Below are 18,158 nucleotides of genomic sequence, written 5' to 3' on the forward strand. Positions count from 1 at the left end.
TGAATTCATGGATCAGTTCTAGCAGTTTTTTTGGTGGAATCTTTTGGGTTTTCCATATAGAGTATCATGTCATTTGCGAAGAGTGAATGTTTGACCTCCTCCTGGCTGATTTGGATGCCTTTTATTTCTTTGTGTTGTCTGATTGCAGAGGCTAAGACTTCCAATTCTATGTTGACTAACAGTGGTGAGAGTGGACATCCCTGTCTTGTTCGTGACCTTAAGGGGAAAGCTCTTAGTTTTTGCCCAGTGAGGAGGATATTAGCGTTTGGTCTTTCACATACAGCTTTTACAATCTAGAGATTTTTATCAAGAAAGGATGCCATATTTTGTCCAATGCTTTCTCTGCATCTGTTGAGAGGATCGTGTGGTTCTTGTCCTTTCTTTCATCGATGTGATGTAAAATGTTTCTTCTGTATTGCATTTGGTTTGCCCGTTTTTGGTTGTGGATTTTCTATTAATATTCATAAGGTGCATTGGTCTGTAGTTTTCTGTACTCCTTGATGTCTTTAGTTTTTGTTAATGGTTTCATTGGATTCTCAGGTGGGAAATCATTACAATGCAGCTGTAGTCATGGACAAGAATCCATCTCAGCCGCTTCAAGCAAATGGAAATTTCTGCATCTAGCAGAGAAAGCTATATAGTTTTTAGACGTTCCTCTCCTTAAAACTTCCTTCCCCTTCCTCAAACCAACTAATAAAACTTGGCCTTTTATGTTCCGACACTTAGGTATCATCTTCTGATGATCTGTTCTCATTGTTCTGATGTACTGCTGAGGAGTCAACATTTACTGCAAAAGACCCCCTCTCTGAATAAGCACTTTTGATTTACCTCTGGTTATCCACTCACTTATACCAACTGTGATTGGTCAAGAGCGAAGTCAAGAACACTTCAGTGATTAATCTCAATTGAACAAAAGTGGAACCGAAGGCACAAGAAGTAATAGGCCCTGCAGGTGGGATCAGAAGTCAGACCTCCAGGAGGGACAGGGTGAGGCCAAGATTGAACAAGGCACGGGAAACTTCAGTTGCTCTGGTAGGGGATAGCGAGAGAGAGTAAGTTCGCCCCGGTCTCCCCTAGCGGGGCATTGCTGGCGCGGCTCCCGTCTGCACGTGGTCAGGTCAGGGTGGGGCGCAGCCCACACCCGGCCTGCGGGGGCGGGACCCACGGAGGTAAGGGAGCAGGGCGATCCGCGGTGCGGAGCGCCCGGGCGCCGAGACCGAGGCGAGCTCGAGCGCTTTCCGCGGGGTTTGGCTCCTGTCGCTTCCCGTCTCCCAGACCCGGCTTCGCGGCTGCCGGAGCCGCCGGGCGGCGAGTGCTCAGAGCCGGGCTGCGAGTGGCCTGGCGTGCCGGGAGGGGGCGCGGAGCGGGCGGCTCCCGGAAGCGGACGCAGGTAAGGGCCGGCGGCTCCGGGCCCCGCAGGGCGCGCCTCGCCGAGAGGGTCCGGCCTTCACCGGCCCTGAGCGGCCGCGGCTTCTCGGGCCGCTGCTCCTCCCCGAGCTAGGACTGCTGGAGGGCTGGCCTGGCCTGGCCGCGCCGCCCCCCGCCCCGGGCCTCAGGTGATGTGGCCACGGTGGTTTAACTTTCGCACTTGAGGCTCTCCGTGGAGTCCTCGGGGCGCGACCGGAGACGGGGTGGAATTACAACGGGTCTGGAAACGTGAGCCAGGGAGGTGAGCATCGGGGCCGGGGCTGGGGTAGTGGGGGGGGGGGAGCAGGGATCCGGCGGAGGGCGGGGAGTGGGGGTGGGCGACTGGGTGGACTGTTGGCTGCCCTCCAGGTCAGAGTTGAGGAACTGAGTCCTCCTGGGGAGAGTCGGCACACACCCCCTTCCGTGGCCCGTTGCCTCTGCACAGAGCCACTTTCTTTTGTCTGGTCCTTTTTGGTATTGGCCTTTCAGCTGCTTTTGTTGCAGCCTTGGATCCAGAGTGTACAGAATTTGCTCGGCAGAGGTTAGAAGGAAGCTTTGTGCAGCAGCGGGGCGAGGTGGGCAGAGGGTTGTTGGGGGGATGTTGTTATTAGTGCCATAATTAGCGTGCATTAACACGTATTTATCACTGTGACCTTTTCCAGATAGTACTCAATACTTTTGTAGCATCTAATAGTTTGGCTGGACCCAAGACAATATTCATTAGCTAACTTCAAAGGAACGTTGTGTGGACAGGTTACTATTAAATTGCCCCATTTTATAGGCCAGGCACATCAGGCACCCACGCCCAAACCTGATGATAAAACTAAGCAGTCAGCCCTTGAGGAAGAACTTGTCTGGCTGAGAATTATCCTCGGTCCAGTCACTCAACCTCGCACAAAATGTAGGGCCCACAGTGCTCATCTGACACATTGTATTTTTGTTAAGTCATTAATTACTGAAACCTTTTGCTAAAAATAGAACTGAGCCCTTTTCTGACTCTGGGAATAGCACCCATAAAAATCATTTTAGTACATCAGAATCATTTTGTTACCAGAGCCCAAGTTCAGGGCCACCTGGTGCCTTCGGACTTCAGCTCAGGTCGTGATCTCCTGTCTGTGAGTTCAAGCCCCTGCATCAGGCTCTGTGCTGACATCTTGCACTCTGTCTCTCAAAATAAATAAACTTAAAAAAAAATAAAAACCCACCCAAGTTCAGCTTCCTGTTGCTGGGAAGGCTTAAGAGACGAGTTTTCAGTGGAAAAGAATATGAGCTTTATTCATGAGGCTGGCCACCTGGGGAGAAGGCGGACTCTTGTCCAAAGGCCAACTTTGAGATTTGTCTTGCCCTGATATTTTTAAAGTATGTTGATCAGTTAAGGGAATACAGTAGTCTGTGATGTTTCTTGATTAGGTGCAGGCTCCATGATGCCAGATACAGAGTTAGCTTTGTACTCAGAGGTTGTGCAGAGAAGTTCCTTGGTGCCCCGGGTTGATTGTGCAAAAAGACCTGATTCCTTGGTACCCAGGGGTGGTTGTACAGGAATACTGTTGTTTCTGCAAAGGAGGGCAAGGTCTATAGATGCACAAAGGGAGGTCAGTAAAGTCATTCGTGTGACCTTAAAAAGAAAAAAAAAACCATTTCGCTAAAAGAGGGCTGGTCTAATCAGCAAGCTGAGGGGCCTTCAGGTGGACTTCCTGGCCTCTGTGGCCTGGGAAAGTTCTGGTCCCATATTCCCCAGGGCCAATGGTCTGCAAATCTTGGAGAAAGCCAGTTAGTTCTGTTACAGATCAAGGGCCTTAAGTCAGCAGGCAAGGAGTGTGTTAAGTTGAAGCAAGTTAACCCTTAAGACCAGCTGGAGTGCTGTTACATGTTCAGTTGGATTGGGAGAGTAGTAGTGACTAAGGTTTTGTTTTTTTTTTTTTTTTTTTTTTTTGTTTTTTTTGTTTTTTTTGTCTTTGGTCTGTCAAATCTTTAATCTCCTATATAAATACTGTGCCACTGGGAGCCCTAAATATTTATTTAATGAATAAGTGGAATAGAAGAAGTGAGCTCCTAGGTATCCTAGAACAATGTGCAGAAAGTTTTCCCAAACAGAAGAATTAAGCATTTAGGATAATAGCCATTTTAATAATTTCAATGACATTTAACTTGTAATCGGGCACATTTATGTTGTTGTACTTTTTAACTCTCAGAACCATCGACAGTTCACCAGTTTTCCTAGGGTTTTCTCTTATGTGAATTTGCCAATAGATCTTTTACTGTCCATTTTTCTTCCTCCCTTTCATTTATGTATTTGGTTTTTCACAGTGAAGGTATTTTTTCTTCTAAAATCAAGTATTTAAAAAACAAGCATTCTTTCTTGGTAAAATAGACTCAAGTAGGACTTTTATGAGTGTATTTTAGGTTAGACACTAGCCTCTCTAATAAGTAGCTGTCAAACATCAAGCAAGAATTCTTTCAGACAAGTATGCAATGAATCTTTAATCATTTTAATGGAGCTCTGTAATATTTTATGACACATCTATTTCATATAATGCCTTTTTATCAAGCAGCATAAAGCTAAACATTTCATTAAAATTTTGCCAACGACAAGATCCTTAGACTTAAATATTGACTCATGAAATAAACACAATTCTTTGCCTTACACCACCTTCATTCATCCACTTGGGGAAAAAAAAAAAAAGAATGATAATCTGGCCTTTCTGTCATTAGTGATATTTGGAGAGTTAATGAAGTAAATATTTTTAACCACATGGAAGAAAGATGCTCTGTGACTTCAAAGTGTGACTATAGAGTCGTGAAACCCTGCCCTTATCCAAACATGCTGTTATTTATTTTTTAAGGGAGAGTGTTCATTCCAAGTGGTCACTTTAGGACACTACATGCCTCCAAAAGTTGCTATTCACAATTATTTTGAATCTTTTGGAATGTCTAGTCAATTTACAAGTAACAGAAACGCTTTCAGGATCGCTTTTTATAAGTACTTGTTTTTGTTTGTATTTTTTAATCAAACTATTAACTCCATTAGAACACCATTTTCATTTGCTAAATTTGAAAAATGATTTCTGCATGACTGTGAAACTCTTCCAGATTTTGCCACTATTAAGGATATTAAAAGATTATTTGAAAGGCTATGAAAGCAATTTCAAACCAGTGGTTTAAAAATAGTTTCAAACAACAGCAACGTTGTTAGAATAACTTTGCATCCTTCCCAGAGTGACTACTCTAAAGGGGACAATACTTACTTGAAGGCTAAAGTTCTGTCTATATGTGTATAGGCATCTAATAGATATACTTATTTTTTATATGTACATTTGCATGTTTGTTAAATAATTTGAAATTCATAATCTGAATTGTAACCTAACAATTTATAGTAGTCCACAATAAAATGGGGACACAAAATGCCCACATTAAAATATCTTGTTTTGGCTCTAGTATTCGATAAAGTGCATAAAAAAGGAATCATATTGATGAAAACTAAGAATTCTTGTTTCTTTAAACATCATCCACTTAATTAACAAGGCGTTTTTTTTTGCTTTCTTAAATTTTGAAAATATTGGAGGAAATGACTTGAATGGCAAATCTCTTGGAAAAGCTAGCTAAGGAAATTAGATCTGTTGCATTTTTTTATCTTGATAATTTTCTCTGTAGCAAGCAGAAATATTATAGATGGTTATATTAATAATAGAACTGACCTCATTCTATAATCTCTTTACTTGATTATTTCACTGGTTTGATGGCTGGAAAAATTTAGAAACAATCAGTAGATCATTAGCACACATATTTAAAGCAGTTTCAAAACATCCTTCATAAAATTGCTGAGATAAGCATGAGAGTTATTCTGAATTAGATTTGCCTGACCTACTTAGAAGCCTGTTGAAAAAATTTATCCAAGGCACCAGAATCGAAGTGTGGACACCAATTCAGGCTGCTTTTTTAACAAATAGTATAGGCAGGTTGGCCAATGATGTGATGAATAAATTGAGAACTATTTACTTAATTAATGGAGCTAGAAATTAAAACTGAAGTGTATTTTTCTGGCCATATTCTACTCAAAATTTTGGGTTTAAGGTAGAGACTGTTCTTTCTCAGACAACTTGTCTCCTGGAGAATATATAAATTATGTAATAAATATTTATATGGCTGCACTTGGCTGATTTAAAACCAACTAAGGCTTTATGGTCCTAAATAAAGCCTTCTCTCTTCTAGTCAGGCATTATTCTTTTTGCTCACCAACAATATCCTTTCCCAACTTAGTGTTTTGCCTTATATTCTTTTCCTTGCTCAAGATACCTATTTCTCTGCACTCTCCTTAACTAATGCTGTCTACATCGTTTCTATCCTTAAGACCCAGCTGTAATACCACTGTTTTCCACAAAGCTTTCCCTGACTCCCTAGTTCTTGTTTTCAGTTTACCAGGCAGTTGTAGTTGTTGGTTACTATCTATGTTTTTTATTATTTAATTAACTTTGTCCTTGAACTTGTTCTCCACCTAGATTTTTTTTTCCTTGAAGGCACAAGTCATACCTTAAATATATATATTTTTTTCTGAATCCTATGCAGCAGCTAGAACACTGGGTAATAGCAGGACATATCAGCTTATAAGGTTAGATCTATAAGGTGAATTTATTAATCAGGTACTGAGGTAAAATTTCTTAATGCTTCATAATTGTATCAGTCATTGTTCTAGCAGAAAACAGATTGCAGGCTCAGATGGGATAATGGAGAAGAGTTTAATTTAAAAGGTGTGCCTGGATTAAAATACACCAACAATGGATGGTGAAGTATCTCACGACTATCTGTAGTGGGAGCCATTATCATCCCTAGGCCTGAAGGGTAAGAGAAGAGAACCATTACTGAAACCCAAAGACAGTAGCTATGTGGAGGGAAAGGCTGTGTGACTATAGCTCTGGTCTTTCTGTGATCAGGCAGGGGAGCAGCTGCAGGAATAAATACCCCAGCTTCACTTTCTTCCAGTCCTCTGATGTCCTGTTTCGTTCTAGTTTAATTCAGTTACTAACATGCAAGAACACTTTATTTATGAATGATGTATTTCATTTGAACCACCATCCTTTTTTCCCCCCTTGTGATGTTAGTTGGTATGGTATTGGTATACATGCCATCTCAGTGATTTGTTTGTTTCGTCATGTGTTGTCTTTTGCTTATACTGTGCACAGGTGGAGACCTAGAACTATGTGCATGGTCATTGGTAAATCTCCCTTCACCATTCCAACCGTTTGATTTGGCTGAATCAATCAATGGTGCTCATTTTTGTCTTTGTGCCATTTTCATAGATCATTGATTTTCAGTCTTGGTGTATGTGGTTCTGAGTGTCGTCATTCTGATTCAGGCAGGTTTAGGATAAGGCTTAAGCATCTGTTCTTTTACAAAGCATTCACATATTTCAGATACACAATACATGAGAACCACTAGCAAAAATAGTCACTTTGACCCAAAGGTTATGGCTGCTGCCCCCTTTCTCCTCATTGTATACGTAGCCTCATCAAGGCTCAAATGCAAATTTGATTTTGCTTTATCTACTCTTGAAAGCAAAATAACTGTCTTAGATTTTTCATTTTGAGAAATGCTTATGTTATAGGATGCAAAACATGTGGCTTCCATGTTAACAAATTTCAAGTTTGGAAAAATCATAAAACATTTCAAATAAACAATACAGAAAATAATATAATGAACACTCATGTTCTTATCCCTTAGTCTTATAAAAAATAACATATTACTATTATTAATGATTTTTTTAAAAGCCCTTTTAAATCCCTTCTTAGAAGTTACTATTATCTTAAGCTTGGTGTCTGTTACTCCCTTTAGTATTTTTAAACTGATGCTACAGAAACATCAGTAAACAAAACATAACATTGTTGCACATGCCTTAAATTTTTTTTGTGACTGTTACTAAGCTCTGTGTGTCCTTCTTGAATGAGCATATTTCTGCAGCATTTTTTCCTTGTTTAACATAATGTAGAGTTTTTTCTAGATACATGTAGCTTTAGTTTACTTTTATTATACAGTATTACATTGTATCCACGAACAGAAATTTATTTGTCACATCTATTGATGACCATTTGGTATGTTTCTAGTGTTTTGCTACCGCAGTGTTGCTAAAATGAACATTCCTATATGATATATTTTTTAGGGTTTTTTTTTTTTGTGTACATAAACACTTAGATGTATAACTGTAAATCAGTAGATGCACGTTCTCTTACCAGAGTTTGCCAAATTGCTTTCCAATATGTTCGTGCCTCGTTGTTCTTTATGAGTCTCTTGATGCTGCTTCCTACCATTTTAATGTGATATTATCAGACATTTATATTTTTCCCAATGTAATGGTTATGAAATGGTGTCTTATTTTAATTTTAACTTTCGCAATTTCTGGTAGAATTGAGCACTTCTCATATGACTGCTAGCCATTTGGTTTTCCTCTTCTAAAAATGGTGTTTCTCAAAGTTTTGCCGCTTTTTACCTTACTGACCTAAATTGTTCCAAGATGAGTTATAAATAATATGAAGAAATAAATGTGGCATGCAGTTTGTCATTGGAATGTCCATAAAATTATTAATCTTTTAACCAATTGTGTAAAAGAATTTCCCAGTTCAAAAGTGATACCTGAATAGCAGCATCCAGTGTATTTTTTCGCATTTTTCTTTAAGTTCCTCTGAAGATGCAGAGTAACATGAAAACTCAACATAAAACCAGAAAAAAAAAAAAAACAACAAAGAAAACACACACACACACACACCCCACATAAAACACAAAAACCAGAGAAGTGACCTCAGGAAGCAGATTGTCCTCTGGTGAGAACTTCCCCACATCAGCACCTTCCTTTCCTATGCTACTCTTGCCTGTTGATGCAGACTGCCTGGTGAATATAAACTCGGAGGCTTCTTTCTGCTCCCTCAGTCACTTCCCTCAAGTATGCAGGTCTTCTGCCAACTAGCAAACTGGGAAGACATCCCTCCCACCCTCTGAGATACCGCTCAGTGAGGCAGGGACTTGTGGATATTCCTTTACTTTCTGTGTTCCATGCAAATTGCAGGATGTGCATAAGCGGAATGTAGGGGGTTTGTGGTGGGTGCCACAGAGCATTTGGAGACCTGCAGCCCAAAGAACCCTGTTGACAGTGTATGGAAGCAGTTGTACTCGGACCTGTCTTCATGGGTCCTGTCATTTCTCTCCCGGGGAAACGGATAGGCCATAAAAGCTGGTGCATGACATCCCCTCTGAAGAACACAATAGAGAACAGAGAAACAGGTGGCTGACACCCTGCTAGAGATAGCGAAACCATGTGGAGCACTTTGTGTTTATTAGCAAGCTCTGCCACCATAGACCCGAGCAGGTGGCCAGAAGAGTGACCGTGGTAATTTTTTCACCTTGTCTGTATAACAGCAAGCCTAGGCAGATCTCCCTGGGATTAAAGGATATAGGGAGAAAAAGAAATAAAACAAACTTAAATGGCACCCCTGAAATACCGTGGAACAAAGGAAGGTTGATTATTAAAGGGGGTTGTGATGTAACAATAATTTCAAGGTCTTAATGGGTAGTAGCACCATGTTTTTCCATATTTTTATATTTTATGCCCATATATTTTGTAGCCTTAGCCCTTGATTTGTGCCTCAAGGATTCTACAAATAGTGAAGTATCTAGCCCCTTCATTTATTTTGTCAAGTTGAAATTTTGGAAATCCTTCTAAGATTTCGTAGGAGGGGAAAAGGGCAACTGCTGGTATTCTCAAAATACTGAACTTAAAAGAAATTTCGCAAGCTGAATTAGTTTCATTGGGCTGTCTTACTAATCACCATTAAAATTGTTGTGTGTGAAATTATTGATGTTGGATTTAATCATGAGTAACTGTTCAGAATGTAGGATAAGTTAGTGCATCACATGTGCAGAAACATTTGAAGAAGGCAAGGGGAACCATACATCCAGTAGCCGCTGGGGGCCTCACTGAAGGGGAAGACAGAAGAAACAACCAGTACACCATGGCTGTTTCAGGATTATTCTTAAGTCACATCTTCTTAGTACACCATATAAGAGCATCACTGAGTTTCAGAGAGACCCATGCTGAAGGCCTGTCTATGCAGAACTCCTGTCTGTAGAAGCATCTGTTGCCACATAGTGAGAAACTGGAGAATGATAACCCATTACCTGTGTCCTGATGTGGATTCCATAATTCTAAAGAAGGGCGGGGGATGGGGGGGGAGGAGTACACAAAGGCAGCACAAACTTTAAAAGTGAAAAAGTACCACTCCCCATATGGTAAGCCAGGAGTGTGTGTAGTTTTTGTGGACTCTGTTAACTCATTGGAGCCTGTTTTATTTTTAGAAGAGTTACAGGGGAGTACTTCTGGAGTACTTCTGATGTCACCCAAAAGCTGCTCAGGACTGAAAGTAGATATTGAAGCTTGGAACTAGTTACTACTTCCCTGTCTTACCTCTGCTTTTCTTACTGTAGTCCTCCTGGATGCCAGCAAAAGGGGCGGGGGGCGGGGTGATGTTTTTGCCTCCTTTGTTCCAATAAATGGATTAAGAGAGAGCACTTTCCCCCAACTTTGAACTGTCTGTAAGGACTTCAATCCGCTTCACTCCTCATATCCTTACAAATCTTAAGACTCTAGAAAATAACCTTTTCCTCACAAAGTAGTGAGAACAGTTTAGGAACTTACTTGCTTTCTCTAGGCCTCAGTTTCTTTATCCATAAAATGATCTTAACAATCCTTACCTCATGGGAATGTTCTGATGATTAAAGGAGCTAATGCCACTTTATAAGTACTGTGCTCAAAATAGTATCTAGTATTTAAAATAATACTAACCTTTGACTTCATGTTTTAGATTAGAGATTTTAGTTTAAAAATAACAAAGTATATCTCTTTATGGCCCTTTGCTAAACAGAAAGATGGGGCGCCTGGGTGGCTTGGATGGTTGGACATCCGACTTTGACTCAGGTCATGATCTCATGGTTTGTGAGTTTGAGCCCCGCATTGGGCTCTGCACTGGTCATGTGGAGCCTGCTTGGTATTCTCTGTCTCTTCCTCTCTCTCTGTTCCTTCCTCACTTGCGCTCTTTCTCTCAAAATAAATAAATAAAACTTAAAAAAAAAAAAACTTAAAAGAAAAAGAGCAAGGTTTTCTGATGGATTCCTTCATAGATGTTTATAAATAATTTGAATACATCCAGTAATCTATAGTTGTCAAACTACATCTGATGTCCTGAATCTCAGACTGTGTTCTAAGATGGAGTCTCTAAAAAGTGAATCTTTGTAAGCTTTATGAGGTGGGGACCAGCTTCCTTCCGTGGTGTTTGCTAAACCACCCTGGTGATGCCAGTAAATTGTGCCTTGACTTTAAGCAGAGTGAGGAAGTAATTTTTTTTTTTTTCTCTTACCTCTGCTTACTTGCTTATTCACTCAACTGATTGGTGCCCAACACTGTGTCAGCACCACAATAAATTACACTGTCAAGGAGCTTGCAACTCAGCAGCGAAGACAGACATGGAACAAGTAATGAAAAGTGTGATGCATGTTCTAAAGGAGAACTAGAAAGGTATTTAGTAGAAAATAATCGTTTCAGGATGATCCCCACCTGCACTCCCTTCGGAAAGGGGTATTTATGCTGACTTGAGGGATATGGAAGTACTCTCTAGAGGGTGGAGGTAAACTTTCTAGTGATCCAGCAGTAGGAGGCAGAGGAGGGAGCCAGTGGAGTGGAGGATATGAAAAAAGGGGGGACTGCTGGACTGTAGAGCCGCGTGAGGTGGAGTGTAGACAGCAGTCTGGTCAGCAGAGCACAAGGAAGCCTCTGGAAGAAGCAGCAGAATAATGATTTGTTTTGCATTAACATCTTCAGTATGGAGAATAAAATGTTTCAGGTTTTCATGGAGTAAAATTTTGGTGACTAGAACCATCATCTCTGGCCTGGAGTTTTTGAAGGCACACACACATTTGCTTATTGTTTAGAGAGTACATGGGATGAAATATTTTTCTTTCCCCACATTTCTTCCTTGGTCTATTAGAGAGAAGAAGGAACTGGCGAGGAAGCTTCTTCAGTCCACCTTAATCCTCTTCCCTCCCATTGCCCCTCCCTTTTGGACTGCGAAGTTCTCCAAACATATTCTAAAATCATGACTTGAACTCTCACTGACCTTACCAAATGACAGGAATAAGTTTTTCTTGCAGTAGTTAACAGAATGGGAAGCTTTCAGTTATAACCTGAAAACCTCTGCTACAAATAGCTTGAACTTGTCTAGAAACGTTTGATTATGTATCATGTACATTCATGAATGACATTGTAACAAAGTAAAAGAAAGCTCTGGAGCCAGAAAGAACAAAGGTGGGCAGAGCTTGGAAAGTAGACCCACAGAAGCTGTCCTTGCTGTTAGAGTGAGGTCGCCTAGGTTCACTAACGGAGGGGCTTCTTGTTTTGTTTTGGTTTTGGTTTTTTCCCCCAGGGGCTTGGGTTTTAATACTCAGACTCATCCAGGAGGCCAGAATCCTCAGGTATACATGAGGGCAGGCAGTTGGCAACTGAAACTTCCCACAAAGCCAGGATTTTGAAAGGCCAACATTCTCAGTGTAATAAGAGATTAGAAACAAAAAAACAAACAAACAAAAAAAAGCAGAAAAAACAACGTCCACAGACACAGAGAGATTATACAGAAGTCTGTATCGGTCTAGTTTAAGCAGATTATGGAGAAAAGTCTCATCTGAAAATTTGCTTTATGAAATTTTTTAAATGTGAAAAATTTGAAACATACTCAGAAATAGAATTGTATAATGAATCCTCATGTATCCATCAGCTTCAATAGTTATTATTCTTTCATTCTTTTTTCTACATTATGAAATTTGTTTCTATATTATATAGTTGGACCTGTGAATGACCAAAGCTACAATATTGATCTCTAGCTCAGGACCTTTAAAAAAGATAACAGCATTATATAGCACATCCACATTGAACTTAGTTCATGTATAATTTTGCTCATTTGTCTCAAAAATCTGTATTTTTAAAGTTGATTTCTTGGATTTAAGATTTAGTCACTGTCTACACATTGCTTTTCATTGATATCTGATATCTCTTAAGTTTTTCCTTCCTCTTAAAAATTCATTTATTTGTTGAAAAAACCCAAGTTATTTGTTCTGTAGAATTTTTCATATTTTGTATTTGGCCAGTCATATCCTTATGGTGTTATTTAACATGTTCCTTTATTCTTCATTTAGTAATTAAAATGGCTCTTAGATTTAGATGCTTGCTTGATTCCGTTTAGGTTGTTTTTTTTATTTTATTTATTTATTTATTTATTTTTAATTTTTTTTTTTCAACGTTTATTTATTTTTGGGACAGAGAGAGACAGAGCATGAACGGGGGAGGGGCAGAGAGAGAGAGGGAGACACAGAATCCACAGCAGGCTCCAGGCTCTGAGCTGTCAGCACAGATCCCAACATGGGGCTTGAACCCACAAACTGAGATCATGACCTGAGTGGAAGTCGGATGCTCAACTGACTGAGCCACCCAGGCGCCCTGGTGCTGACTATTTTTAATTGCACTGCATCAGGAGGCACTTGATGTTTGGTTGTTGTTATGGACTGAATTGTGTCCTTGCAAATTCGTTTTTGTTTTAACACTTATTTATTTAATTCAAGAGGGGAGGGAGGGGCACAGAGAGAGAGGAAGAGAGAGAATCCCAAGTAGGCTCTGTGCTGTCCGTCCTGCTATGGGGCTCACTCCCACGAACGGTGAGATCATGACCTGAGCTGAAATCACGATTTGGACCCTCAACCAATTGAACTACGCAGGTGCCCCACAAATTTGTATATTGAAGAGTTAATTCTCAGTACCTCAGAATGTGACTGTTTTTGGAGATAAAGCCTTTAAAGTTACAATGAGGCTGTTTGGGTGAGCCCTAATCCAATCTGACTGGTGTCCTTATAAGCAGAGAAATTTTGGATTCACACAGAGACATCAGGATGGGTGCCTACAGAGGAAAGACCATGTGAGGACACATGAGAAGGCAGCCATCTAAAACCCAAGCAGAGAGACATCAGAAGAAACAGTCGTGATGGTCCCTTGATCTTAGACTTCTACCTTCCAGAACTATGAGAAAAAACTTCTTTTGTTAAAGCCCCCCAGTGCCACAGGGCGCTTTGTTATGGTAGCCCTAGCAAACTAATAAAGTTGTTCTCTATTTAGTTATGATTTGCTTAGTTAAGATATTAGGCTTGATCTTTGAGTTCATGTGGTACAGCCTTGTACCTACATTATAAAATGCTCCATCATCCTTTTTTTCTCCCCCTAATGTTTTTAGTATCTACTGATGGTGTTTTTTTCCTAAATCTCTCATTTTATTAAGGGGTGAAAAATGGTGATTATATTGATAATCCTACATTTATGTAGGATCATTTGAGCATGATGCCTCAAAATAGCATGATGTCTCGTGAGTTTTTCCCCATCAACTATTTAGTTACTGTAAAAATAGTATGTATAGCAAAGGTAGTTTATAATTCATCTGTTTTCAGATTAAGACATCCTTTAAATAACTGGAGAATCCTTAACTTCAGATTTTAGGGCTTGAGTTTACACTACCAGGGTGACCCAAGGATCCCCAAACTGAGAAACTTAACTACAAAGCATTCTTTCGTTGGTGATACCCCGTTAGCACCTGGCAGATAGAAGGTGAAACTTTTCTCTGGAGGAACAGGTCCTCTAACAAGGCCCCACACTTGTCTCATGGTAAAGATGAGTTTATATTCTGAGATTATGAAACCAAAGAGGAAGTGAGTGAGAATTAATAGACATAACTGAAAAAAATTTAGATCCCCAGAAAATTTAAGTGGGCCCAGGGCTTATTTTGTTCTTTTCTGTTTTTTTTTTTTTTTTTTTTTTTAATTTTTTTTTTCAACGTTTTATTTATTTTTGGGCCAGAGAGAGACAGAGCATGAACGGGGGAGGGGCAGAGAGAGAGGGAGACACAGAATCGGAAACAGGCTCCAGGCTCTGAGCCATCAGCCCAGAGCCTGACGCGGGGCTCGAACTCACGGACCGCGAGATCGTGACCTGGCTGAAGTCGGACGCTTAACCAACTGCGCCACCCAGGCGCCCCTGTTCTTTTCTGTTTCCATACTCACAGCCTTGTAGATCTCCTCTGTTTTGTGGCTTTAGAGAACCATCCTCATTTAAATCTCCTCCTCAGATACTGTAATTTACAAGTCCAGATTCTGGAATCCAGCCATGTCCTTAATAGTGATACTTGAAAGTCAAATAGACACCTCAGATTTCATACATCCAAAACTGAGCTCCTGACCTGCCCCTCCTTTGTGTCTGCATCCTTGCCCATATCAGTTGATAGCAATTCCATCTTTAAAGTCACTCATTCTAAAAAATTTCGAGCTATCTTTGATTCTTCTCTTAGACCCCGCATGCAGTCTCTCTGGAGACCTTGTTTCCTCTATTTACACTGTATGTCCAGAAGTTGACCATTACTTATCACCACCACTGCTACCACCGTGATCTGAGTCCTGTCTTTTGGCTAGATTACTGCAGCAGTGTTTTCCCATTCAAACAGAGTTTATCTGGTAATTGATAGTTTTAGTAACTGTATTTCTACTTTATACTTAGAATTTTTATTTACAACTAAATCTTGGGGCACCTGGATGGCTCAGTCTGTTGAGCATCTGACTCTTGATTTTGGCTCAGGTCATGATCTCAGGGTCATGGGATTGAGCAACCCCCCCCCCCCCCCAATCAGGCTCCACACTGTGGAGCCTGCTTGGGATTCTCTCTCCATCTACCCCTCTCCCCTCCTTGCTCTCTCTCTCTCTCTCTGTCTCTCAAATAAAAAAACAACAAGAAAACACACACAAAATATAAAATGAAACAAAATCTTATGCCCTGTCTCTGGGAGCTTACAATTTATAGGAAGAAACAGATGTACCCATTAATATAATACCTGATGGTACAGTGACATGAGTACTGATCAGAGGCTTATGTAACACATGAACTACTCAAAGGTAAAGGCTGCTCAGGAAAGATAAAGCAAACAGTAATAGCACCAGGAGCTTTAAATCCTTTGGAGGGAAAATGATAGGATAATTAACTAAATAAACAGGCTCAGGTATTTTGACTCTTCTAGGTCAGCGCTTTCTCTACTGGCACATACCCTTTTTCTTTTCTTTTTTTTTTTTTTTTTTTTTTTTTTTTTTGGTCTCTGCTATCAGTCTTTTGCAGTAAGCTAGTATGGCTGCCTCCATAGTCAACAAAAAGCCTTTCTGTGTAACTGTTCTTTTGGCCCAAAAGAAAAATGGATTTTGAAGCCAAATCAGTGTGCTTTTCTGTGGCGCCACTTTCTCCTCTGAATCCTTTCTTGATAGTTGATACTTGACCCATCAAAAAGAATATAACTGTCCAGTAAAAGCATGGCAAGTTAGCTACTTATTATCACCTTTCAGTTAAGACCATGTGTCGTATCATGTTAATGTATTTCACATAAAGTAAAGATGTTTCAGCCCATTTTTACTTTTCTGAGAAATCAGCATGAGAAGCATCTGGGGAAGTAAGACTCTGTTTAATCTCAGGACCAATTGGTTATTGGGATGTTTCCCTCCACAAATCATGTCAATTTTGTGTCTTCTCTCTCACCTAATTGGCTTAGAATCCCTGTCACCCTCCCATATGTTTTCACAGTCCGTGTATTTGTTATTCATTGTGTTCTCTCACAAAATAGTAGTAGAGCCTTGGCAAATACTTACTGAATGAACATCTGTAGCTTCAAAGCACAATTTAAAATTCATTTTAAAGTATCACCTGATTTTATTTTCTTCTTGCTACTGTCTCTCCTTGGTCCAATCAGGAATATTGGTGGTACTTTTATTTAAAATATGTTAGGCCTACTTTAGATTGCTCAAAAATCTCCAAAATGACTAAACCTATTCCTTGGAACAAAAAATTGCAGACATCATCTGGTGGTTTCTGGTATTTACATATGAATACAAATATACACACAGCATTTTTGTAAAGTGTATTTTGCTTTCCTCACAATTCTGTTAATTCTGTATGTAATTTCTACCCTTTCTTAAATTTTCCCCCTAAGAAAGTAGTGTCTGAGGAATAAGTATATGTATGGGTACTCCACACTCTTACTTTGATTCATCTTTAGAATTTATTCCTTCTTTTACCAAAGAATGGTAGCCGTTAAAATGGGTGACATTAATCAAATACAGAAGTTAGAAAATGTGCTTCAGTACCTTTTTTTTTTTTTTTTTACAATTCTTAAAAGTGTCACTTGTATTGAAAAGCTGCAGTGAGCGTTCAAGACTGAACATCTGACGTAGGTTTGGGAGAGAAAGAAAAGGAAAAAGGAAAAATTTTAAAGAATAAAGAGGTGGTGTTGCTTTATAGTATGTAGCTTAAGAAGTTCCTGGAGAAGGTAGGAAATAACTGGTAGATACTACAACGTCAAATGCACATTCTCTTTTCTCCTTAAAGTTGAATATGCACTGCATCCTGCCTGAGAGTTCAGCAGTTCCAGGGCAAGTAGGAGAGAAGGGAGAAGAGGGGTGAAAGGTAACTAGATGGGGATTATGTAGTTGGAATTATTCAGTACTTGGTTATCATCAGAAGTTGGGTGCTTTTCAAGAAAATGGTTTCTAGATATGAATACCAAAGTGTATGCAGAACCATTTAAGCAGTTCAAGTTGTTGAAGTTGACTTCATCATGTTTGAATCCTGAAGTGTATAACATAAGCAGTTATTGAAGAAGATTGAGCTCTCTCTCTGTAATTTATGACAGTTTTAGAAATAATAATTTGCTGACTTTAATTACCATTTTAAACACCCTAGCCACCAAGTCTAGATTGGCAGAATTGACAGTTTAGAAATCACCCGATTCAGTCTCTTACTTGTTTTCATAAAGCACCTCATACATACCGTTGGGAAATTCTGAAAACTAATGGAAAAGGAATCTTTTTTTTTTAATTTTTTAACATTTATTTATTTTTGAGACAGAGAGAGACAGAGCATGAACGGGGGAGGGTCAGAGAGAGGGAGACACAGAATCTGAAGCAGGCTCCAGGCTCTGAGCTGTCAGCACAGAGGCCGACACAGGGCTGGAACTCACGGACCACGAGATCACGACCTGAGCGAAGTCGGCTGCTTAACCGACTGAGCCACCCAGGCGCCCCTGGAAAAGGAATCTTGAATTGTAAGCCAGCTTTCACTAAATTATATGTGTTCTAGAGATATCTATTGAACCACAGAAGGCATGTACATTCCACTGGAATCTGGTCATATCTGTAAGGCCCCTTTTTAATTTCTGCTTAACTTAAGATTACTTTTTGGGTCCTGTTGTGTTCTTACGTAGGTCACAAACAATTGTAATGACTGTTAGTTTAAAAACTCATTTATATTTTTGCAACTTTTCATTGACAATTGATTGCAGTATTTATTAGTACTTCTTTTCTTTGGCCTACTTGGGTTTGGCACATTTTATTCTTCTGTGTTCACAACACATTAAGATTCACTATCAGCAAGGGGAAGTGGCATGGCCTCAGTTTACGAAGTAACATCTGTGCCACTGACTCTCCTTAGAGTTATTACATATAATGTTGTACTCATGTGAACAGTCATGGTTCCAAAGCCCACTTTGGAACATTGGTGGATTACTTCCAGGGTAACTGTGTCCTATGTAAAAATGAGATTTCTCTTTCGTTAAGAACATTCTATTTTTTTTTAATATTATAAAATACATATATTC

The 18,158-nt window shown here is 39.8% G+C and overlaps 1 protein-coding gene across 2 annotated transcripts in view; it reads left to right on the forward strand.

Moving 5' to 3' along the window:
* Positions 1-1,359: 1,359 nt before the first annotated feature.
* Positions 1,360-18,158, forward strand: part of RNF180 (ring finger protein 180) — a 205,201-nt gene continuing 188,402 nt past the window's right edge. Inside the window, exon 1 of one of the 2 annotated variants that reach the window (XM_030321877.2) lies at positions 1,360-1,390. The gene's annotated coding sequence lies outside the window, so the exon portion shown is untranslated. Of the gene's footprint in view, positions 1,391-1,540; positions 1,670-18,158 lie in introns of those variants that run through there. The other variant, XM_030321869.1, reaches the window with a different exon arrangement.

Source organism: Lynx canadensis, chromosome A1 (assembly GCF_007474595.2).
Source record: "Lynx canadensis isolate LIC74 chromosome A1, mLynCan4.pri.v2, whole genome shotgun sequence".
Taxonomy (NCBI): Eukaryota; Metazoa; Chordata; class Mammalia; order Carnivora; family Felidae; genus Lynx; species Lynx canadensis.